We start from the raw sequence: 10342 nt of genomic DNA, 5'->3' as shown, positions 1-10342 counted from the left end.
AATTAATGAGGATGCCAGTGATGTGACATTCCTCAGTACTCCTTCTATTGACCTGTTGAAAAGAAAATTTAAACAGGAGTCCAAGAGACTCACTACCATTGAATTGAACCTCAGCACACTGAGGGAGTATTACAAAGCACAGAGAGTCCCTAGGGGATTGAGAACTCACCTCCGCCCAAACCTCTTCCCCAATAATGAGGAATTTTGTAAAAAGTTTGAATCTGTCAACAACAAATATTCCTTTGAACTGATGCTACTAAACATCGAATATTTGCACAAAGAGATTGATATTATCAAACAAATCCTTACTACTCTGGATGGGCAGATACAGGGGCTGTTAGCTGCTGATGATTTTGCGGCTCACAAGGATAGAACAACCCAACATGTGCAACGCCACAAAACCGAGGTAAAAAAAACCAAAAGGGATAAGTGGCACCATGATTTGGAGGACTACCAATCCGGACGGGTATATAATTGGCAGAGTCAACAACCACGCAATAGACCCCCAAGGCAAAGTGGCAAGGGGAGGAGATTTGATCAAAGACATTTTGGTTTTACAACATGTGATTCGGAGTCAACGAATGAATCTACTAAGTCAGCTTTTTTATGAAGACCATCACACACAGTGGGAGGAAGCTCTGACGTGGCGGTAGAAAACACCACAGGGTCCAGAAAAGACCAACATCCACCTACATACTGGAGTTACAACCAGGGTGTACGGGAGAGAGTGACAAGACGTACACACAAGAAGTAAATCAGCTGGTGGTTAATATATCATTCATTGAACTGAGCATGGATCAGGTTAATGTCTTGGGACATGGACTTTCCTTCTGCCCTACGGCAGATACGGATTGGTTTGAGACTGGAATTGATCTACTTCTACAACGCTTTTTTAGGCGTCTTAGATTAAAAGCTTTTTTTGATACAAATGTTGCCATTAGAGGTTCACCTAATAGTGATGTTGCTGAATTGTCTTTAGCCAAATACGTGTTGAGGAATAAGAGTTGTTTTATGCCTCCACATGACAATCACATTGTTCAATCATATGTCCAATTAGTTACTAAACAGATCAGAACACTGCAGAAACAGAGCGGGCAGTTACATTACAAATCTAATATGACACATGATGAGAGGGAAGCCCTTAAAGAATTGACACAAAACAGAGATATCACTATCAAACCAGCCGACAAGGGGGACGCTGTGGTTGTTATGGACACGGACAGATATATTGGCGAGATACGCAGGCAGCTGGGTGATGGGGAGGTACTGTATATTCCTGCGTATAAGACTACTTTTTAACACATGAAAATCTTCTCAAAAGTCGGGGGTCGTCTTATACGCCAGGTGTCGTCTTATATGCCGGTATACAGCGTGCTGAAACTTACTTCCTAGCAAGACTGGAGAAGCTGTCCTTCTCCAGCTTCAGGGACAGGCGCCCTCTAGCTGAGCCACCGTGTGCTGCATCCCGGCCAGCCGCTCCTGAAGCAGACCCCTCTTCCTGCTCTCAGTGGTTTTCTCATGCCGGCAGTATCACATTGCGTACTACTGCTCAGATCGTCTTGAAGACAGGGAGGGCTGGGCAGGCAGGGAGAGCTGACCCACCCAATCCAAGCAGGCTTTGTATGCAGTGTGCACAGAAAATGGCTGGTTGTTGTATACTGGGTTGGATTGGCGATTCTGAGGGAAGGCAGGGGGGGAGCAGGAGCATCTGCACTTCAGCCAATTCTAATGTTGGCGGATCTCTAATGAAGTTTGGTGTGCATCTTATCTGTGGTGAAAAAACTGAGTCTATCTGGGGAGCAGATACATGTGGTGGTGAATACAGTACAACACCAGTATCTGTACCTGTACATACAGTACAGCACCAGTATCTGCATCGGTTCATACAGTATAGCACCAGTACATAGAGTACAGTATACAAATGGCTAACAGTCAAGACCCCATCATGGCTCTACCAGCAAGAAGAAAGAAATATGAAGCCAGTTTCAAATTTAAAGTTGTAAAGCCATGGGACATAATAACTGCGCTGCTGCAAGATAATATGGAGTAACAGAAAAGATAGTTTGCGACTGGAAAGCAAATTAAAAGCATTAAAGAGTATGCCAAGGGGTAAGTGTGCATTAAGGAGAGGCACCCCACATTGGCCAGAACTCGAAAAACATGTAGCAGACACGGTGAATGAGCATCGCCAAAACGGTTATGTAGTGACACAAAATAAAATACGTTTGTTTGCACTTCAGTGGCCAAATCTAACCCAGATCACAGCAACAGATTTAAGGCCACTGCATCCTGGTGTACTAGATTCTTGGAAAGGCATAGTATGGTACTGAGGCAAAAGACGAAAATTGCACAACAATTACCTGCAGATCTTGATGCCAAAGTAAATGTTGTTGGAGGGGTAGTCTTATACGGCGAGTATAGCCCAAACCCTATATTTCAACTGGAAAAGTTGGGGGTCATCTTATACGCCCAGTCGTCTTATACGCTGGAATATACGGTATATGAAATTTTGAGACAGGACCCCAAATGTGAGATTGCCAGGGTGGTGGCAGATATAGTTGATACAGCCCATGCACGGGGCATTATCGACTCAGACTTATGTCAGTTTTTCAAGGTACCGCACCCCATCACCCCGTTGATTTATGTTCTCCCCAAGATACATAAGTGTCTGATTGATCCTCCTGGCAGACCCATTGTGTCTGGCAAGGGATCTATCTTCAGCACAATAGCTGTCTTTTTGGACAGACCGCCCCGTGTCCTTCAACCTCAGCTCTCTCCTCAGGGATACTGGACATTTTTTGACGAAATTGAGTGAGATTACCTTACCTGCTCATTTTTATTTGGTCAGTTTTGATGTGGTATCACTGTACACGTCTATCACACATGACTATGGATTAAATGTCGTTGATGTGGCCCTGGCCAGCACGGGACTCACTCTTGATGCACGCCGGTTTGTCCTCGATCTTCTTGAGTTGGTCCTGAAGAGGAATTACTTTCTCTTTGGCAACACCTTTTACCAACAGACATGCGGTGTGGCCATAAGTTCCAACGTAGCACCAACTTATGCCAACATGTTTATGGCGGAGGTTGAGGACAAGCTGGTTTATGCATCATCTTTCTATCAGTGGGTCCTGTGCTGGTGGCGCTACATCGACGACATCTTTATGATTTGGAGTGTCCCTATGGAACTCTTTGAATGAATTCCATCAACATCTTAATAGTGGTGTACACGGTCTTCAATTTACTGTGACTTCCTCTTGTGAGGAGTTACAGTTTCTTGACGTTAGGGTTTATATTGAAGGTGGCAAGTTGAAAACAGACCCGTATAGGAAACCCACAGACAGGAATAACCTCCTGAGACATGACAGTTGTCACCCGCGCCGCATGCTTGATTCCTTACCTTGGAGTCAGATGCTGCGTGTGAGACCAGTTGTATCAGATGATGATGTATTCACCAACCGCATCAAAGAGATGTGTAATACATTTTCCAACAGGAAATATCCAGGTAGGTTGCTACATAAATCTAGGACTGGAGTCTCCTTGGTTGACAGAGTGTCCACATTTCAGGCTTCCCCTAAGAGAGGGGACACAGGACGCATTCCGTTTGTGTCTACCTATGGCAGCCATAAATGGCACCGATTTTGAGAAGAGAATAGCCCATTTTACACAGAGGTTTTCCCACAATCTGTGAATTTGATAGCCCGCCATTGATGGCATATAAGCAGGGCACCAATTTCCATGACAAATTGATTAAAACTGACATAGGTAATGTTATCAAAGGGGGTCAGAGCTACTTCAAACCCAGAAAGATGGGGAATTTCCCATGTCTGGGATGCTGCAACTGTGGGAAGATGCTAAAGGGGAACACCTTTGTCCACCCATATAGCGGTAAGAAATACATTGCAGGATATTATACATGTCGGTCCAAATTTGTTATTTACATGATTGTTTGTCCCTGTAGCTTAATCTACGTGGGAGAAACAACCATGGAAATTAGGGAACGTATTAACAAACAAACATAAAAGCACAATAAGGAAAAAAAATGATGGATAAGCCTGTAGCTAAGCATTTAAATGGTTGTGGTCACTCTGTCAGCCAATGGAGGTTTCGGGTCATTGACTCTGTTGACGTTCCCAAGAGAGGTGGTGACAGGGAGCACATTTTAAGAAAAAAAGAGCTTAAATGGATTTTCACATTACAATCTTCACAACCCCAGGGACTCCATATCGAATTTAATGTGAACAGTGTAGATAGGCAGAATATTTCAGGTATTTGTGTCCGATACAGTATAAGTATTGTTTTTATATAGTATTTTATGGTACATTATTATATTTGTTTCACTTCACATGTCCCTTTCATGGCACTTTTCTATACTTATTCACATTATATAATTATGATGATGGTTATCTAACATGTTGTTCCATCCGACTTTTACTGAATTGTGCTCCATGTCGGTGTCCACTGATGTATTGATTTTGCATTGTTTATTACACAACGTGCATTCAGCTACATACATTGTCGATTAGATGGTCGATTTTTGCCTTGCGATGCATATATTTGTGTGTGAGACATGGTATTGTCCCCATTGATGCATCAAGGGCTAGCGGTCCTTTCCGCCTATAAGGTCTTTCATGTTGCTGTAGTTGCACGGTGTGTAAAGGACCTTGAGCTCGTCATCTGATGATCAGGTGATTGGATGATGCATGACGCATGTGATCGACGATGACACGCCAGGGCAGCTGAGCGGTGACATCATGGACATGCGCAATACTATCAGCTAGATGCCGGCTTATGAGCGCGATCCTATTTGAAGATGTCGGATGGTTTCTAACATGGATCAGGTACACATTTATACTTTTATGAGTCACAGACGGCCTGACTGATGATTGGGCTGCTTTTAATTATACACATGTGTTGATTGGGTTGAGCCTCCAAGCGATTGGCTCTAACATATTATAGGAGTGGTCACATATATGTATTTATGGTTACCAGTTTTTATTATTTGTATGCTTGATAAAGGCTACTGCTTAGCCGAAACGTCGTACCTTGCTTGTGTGTGCATTCAAGGCTTCCAATAAAAGACGCACCGGACATGCTGCTGTGACGTCTGCTATTATTACTGTTCCTTGGACTGCTGTGGATCTGCGGTCCCATTGCGGCTGTTGCATTCCGGTTTTGGTCAAGAGGTTCGGTTGTGCTGCTCTATTACTTTTCTTTGTGCATTATCTATAATGGGGACTGGCTGAGATCCGGCCACAACCTGGCAAATATGCAGAAATTCGTCTGGATTAAGACCGCTGCGCGCAACAGTTTTAGTCCGGCCGATTATCGGCATGTTTGCCAGGTTGCGGCTGGATCTCCGCCGTTCCCCATCATAAAAAATAGGGCCAGCAGATATTGAGTAGTGTCCGGCAGTGCCGGATCCAGACATCTCCAGCAGGCTGATCCAGAAACTAGCCTTTGAAGATAAGCCACTGTCAGAGGTGTCTGACAGCGCTGCTTCTCCTCTTCCATCTCATTTTGTATGTACGCACATGTATGAGGTGATCAGGAAAGGTAGTTGTCAGCTGAATGAGCATTCGGCTGACAACTACTGTATCTCATGTGTCTGGCTAGCTTAAAAGGGTTTTCTGCCACATCATTTTAAAATCATCTATGAAGGTAGCTGTAATTGTGTCATGTTTTCTTTTACCTTAAGGCCCCTTTCACACGAGCGAGTTTTCCGCGCGGGTGCAATGCGTGACGTGAACGCATAGCACCTGCACTGAATCCTGACCCATTCATTTCAATGGGTCTATATACATGAGCGTTTTTTTTCAAGCATCAGTGAGAAAAGCAGCATGTTCTATATTCTGCGTTTTTTTACGCAGCCCTGGCCCTATAGAGCTGAATGGGACTTCACTGAAAATCGCATTACATCCAGAAGCAAGTGCGGATGCAATACGTTTTTCACTGGTGGTTGCTATTGCTAAGAGATGTTGTTTGTAAACCTTCAGTTTTTTATCAAGCGCGTGAAAAACGCATCAAAACGCATTGCACTCACGCGGAACAAACGCAAAACTGAACGCAATTGCAGACAAAACTGACTGAACTTGCTTGCAAAATGGTGCGAGTTTCACTGAACGCATCCGGACCTAATCCGTCACGCTCATGTGAAAAAGGCCTAATTGCTTCAACCTTCCATTCTGAGCTGTGGCTGTGTGACCATGTCCATGCAGCTCTTTCTTATTTACGGTGATGGCAATGAAGAGGGAAATAAAATAAGGCATAGAGGGTGCTGCCAATACTAGAATTTAGATTTATTAGCATAAAACCGTCATGGAAAATTTTTTTAAATATTTTTGACGTGTTCCGGAGATGCACCATCTCCTTCCTCAGACACATGCACACCAATTGTACTATTTTTTACATGACAGTTCTATACAAAAAAATCCTGCAACGCCCCAATACCTTGTTTTTCCCCCCACTTCATTGCCTTCACAAAATCTACGGGACCTCCATAGTCTCCATACCAAGGGAGAGCAGGAGCCGTTTCTAGTGCACGTGGAATGTCGGGTAAGTGCCCGCTGTGATTTCATTACATGCGGACCTTACCATCCTCTGGGGTGAGTGCATATTAACCAGATTTACCGTTTACAGTTTATGAGGCTCTTACACTATGGAGCGTTTTTTATTTTCTGTCATGTTATGTCCATATAGGGGCAGTGATAGGGGAGTGTCTATGTAACTATCTGGGTGGGAGGAGCTATAAACTAGCTAGACATTGTTAGGGGCGGTGCTGGAGGTGTGGCAGAGGAAAGAGAAGTGCATCATGGGTTTGGTTGGGTGCGGCAACAGGAAGTGCTACATACAGGATGGAAACAAGCCAGGGTAATTTGTGTACATAGTGAAAAGTGTCAGAAGAGTCCAAAAATAAAATAAAGAAAACATGGAAAGATGTGCATGAGGTAAGCAACTACATGTCTGTTAAAGGGGTTGTGTCACCTCAAACGTTAGTGACATCAATGTCAGATGTGCAGGTGCCACCTCTGAAACCCTATAGGATGGAGCCCCCATATAGTAAAATAAGAAAGTGCACTGCATGGTGCACTTTCCACATGCAACATCTTGGTCTTTCCACATGCAACATCTCTCAAGTGCAACTCCTTAAGTGCACAGTCTGAATTATACCAGAATTGGACCAGAAGGGGACCACAGGTAATTAGGCATAGTCAATGCAAACAATGTTTAAATTTTTCCTCTTACTCCTCCTACCTTTCCACAACCTCCTGAAATACCCCCACATCCATTCACCCAGCAAGGAACTATTCATCTCTTCTTCCATCTTACCTTCTCATCTGATAGCTTGCACAAACCTGTTTGCAAACATAAAACACTTCCTTCCCAAACACACACAGACACCTCATGCCCTCTCTTATTCTCACCTATTAACACTTTCTCTGCTTCTCCTTACTGCTGGTGATATCTCTCCAAATCCAGGACCCCCTCAGCAAATCCCCACCTTCACCTCCATGTACCACTACAAATCTCTTTCTACAAATTCCTGCAACCCCTTAAACCTAATTACCATTCCTCTGACCCCTGCCCCTTTGGCTCCTCTTGCAGGAGCATTATGGAACGCGCGCTCTGTCCGTAACAAACTGTCGTACATTCACGAACTGTTTATCTCTCAAAACCTTTCCTTTCTGGGTCTCACAGAAACATGGCTGACACCCTCAGACACCTCCTCCCCTGCTGCACTCTCTTATAGTGGATTTCAATTCACTCACACCCCCCGCCCCGGCTGCAAACATGGTGGAGGAGTTGGTCTTCTCCTATCAGACACCTGCTCCTACAGCCCAACTCCACTGCCACCCTCCATTACGCTCACCTCATTTGAAGTACACTCTGTTCGCATCTACTCTCCCTCCAACCTTCAAGTAGCTGTCATTTACCGCCCTCCAGGCCCAGCCACCATCTTTCTTGACCACTTTAACACCTGGCTACTACACTTTCTTTCTGCCGACATCCCCACTATCATCATGGGTGACTTCAACATCCCTATTGACACCTGCCACTCGGCCGCCTCTAAACTCCTGTCGCTCTCTTCCTCCTTCGGCCTATCACAGTGGTCCTCAGCTCCCACCCACAGAGATGGTCACACTCTGGATCTGATCTTTACCCGCTTTTGCTCCCTATCTAACCTTTCTAACTCGCCTCTCCCTCTATCCGACCACAACCTACTCACCTTCTCTTCACTGGTCTCTTCTGTAGCCCCACCGGTCCACACACCAGCACACCCCCGCAGGAACCTTAAACATCTCGACCTTTGCTTGCTTTCTGACTCTCTTCTCCCACTCTCTACCATCTGTTGCCTCCAAGACCCAGAAGCTGCTACCACCCTATACAACACCACAATAAGTACAGCTCTGGACACTGTTGCCCCCCTCACACATAACAAAATCCGGAAAATCAACAGACAACCCTGGCACACCAATCTGACCAAGAAACTCAGACAAGCTTCCAGGGCTGCTGAGCGACGATGGAAAAAATCCCCTTCTATAGATCTTCTCACTGCATACAAGCAATCTCTTCTCATATTCAAATCCTCACTCGCTGATGCAAAACAGGCCTACTTCTCATCTCTCATATCTTCCCTGTCACACAGCCCTAAACAACTTTTTAGCACTTTTAACTCCCTTCTCCGCCCCCCAGCGCCCCCACCCTCTCCTCTCTTCTCAGCTGAGGACTTTGCCAAATATTTCAAACAAAAGATAGTCCACATCAGAGAAAGCTTTACTACACAGTCCCCACAGACCCTCTACACATCTGCTCGGTCCTCTCCCCCTAAAACCCGCTTCTCCACCATTACAGAAGAAAAACTCTCCACTCTACTCTCCAGATCACATCTCACCACCTGTGCACTTGACTCGATCCCATCCCACCTCATCCCTAACCTCACCCCAGTGTTTATCCCAGCCCTAACTCATCTCTTCAATCTATCACTAAACTCTGGTGTCTTCCCCTCTGCTTTTAAACATGCTACCATTACACCCATCCTCAAAAAGCCTTCACTTGACCCATCTTCCTTGTCCAGTTATCGCCCCATATCACTTCTTCCGTATGCCTCAAAGCTACTTGAACAACATGTCCATTCTGAACTGTCCTCCCACCTCTCCTCTTGCTCCCTCTTTGACCGCCTACAATCCGGCTTCCGAACCCACCACTCGACCGAGACTGCCCTTACCAAAGTCACCAATGACCTACTGACAGCCAAAACCAAGAAACAATACTCTGTCCTCCTTCTCCTTGACCTGTCCTCTGCCTTCGACACTGTTGACCACACCCTTCTGTTGCAAACTCTCTCATCTCTTGGCATCACTGACCTGGCTCTCTCCTGGATCACATCATACCTCACAGACCGGACGTTTAGCGTCTCCCACTCCCGCACCACCTCCTCGTCTCATGCCCTCTCTGTTGGTGTCCCGCAAGGCTCTGTCCTAGGACCCCTGCTCTTCTCAATCTACACTTTTGGCCTGGGACAGCTCATAGAGTCCCATGGCTTTCAGTATCACTCCTATGCTGATGACACACAAATCTACCTTTCTGGTCCAGACATCACCACCTTACTATCAAGAATCCCACAATGTCTATCTTCTATATCATCCTTCTTCGCCTCTCGCTTTCTTAAACTTAACATGGATAAGACAGAATTCATAATCTTTCCCCCATCTTGTTCAACCCCCCCAACAGACCTATCTATCACGATCAATGGCTGCACATTATCCCCAGTCAAAAAAGCCTGCTGCCTTGGAGTGACCTTAGATTCTGCCCTTTCCTTCCGACCGCACATCCAAGCCCTTTCCACCACCTGCCGCCTCCAACTCAAAAACATCTCCCGCATCCGTGCTTTCCTTAACTTTGAATCTGCGAAAATGCTCGTACATGCCCTCATTATCTCCCGCCTAGACTACTGCAACATTCTCCTCTGTGGCCTTCCATCTAGCACCCTCGCACCCCTCCAATCTATCCTCAACTCTGCTGCCCGACTAATCCACCTCTCACCTTATTACTCCTCTGCCTCTCCCCTCTGCCAATCCCTTCACTGGCTCCCCATTGCCCAACGAATCCACTTCAAAGTACTGACAAACACATACAAGGCCGTCCATAACCTGTCCCCTCCCTACATCTCTGAGCTACTTTCCCGATACATCCCCACACGCACTCTCCGATCCTCACAAGACCTCCTTCTCTCCTCTCCTCTTATCGCCTCTTCCCACAATCGACTCCAAGATTTCTCCCGTGCATCCCCCATACTCTGGAACTCGCTACCCCAACACATCAGACTCTCACCTACAGTGGA

General features: G+C 45.6%; 1 protein-coding gene across 3 annotated transcripts in view; it reads left to right on the top strand.

Moving 5' to 3' along the window:
• The window catches only part of SLC2A9 (solute carrier family 2 member 9), a 1019898-nt gene that overhangs the window by 1007937 nt on the left and 1619 nt on the right, over window positions 1-10342 (top strand). The window lies entirely within an intron of this gene.

The sequence above is a fragment of the Bufo gargarizans genome, chromosome 1 (assembly GCF_014858855.1).
Source record: "Bufo gargarizans isolate SCDJY-AF-19 chromosome 1, ASM1485885v1, whole genome shotgun sequence".
In the NCBI taxonomy this organism is placed as follows: Eukaryota; Metazoa; Chordata; class Amphibia; order Anura; family Bufonidae; genus Bufo; species Bufo gargarizans.
Note: the sequence above shows the minus strand (reverse complement) of the source record. Positions and strands in the feature narration are given on the sequence as shown.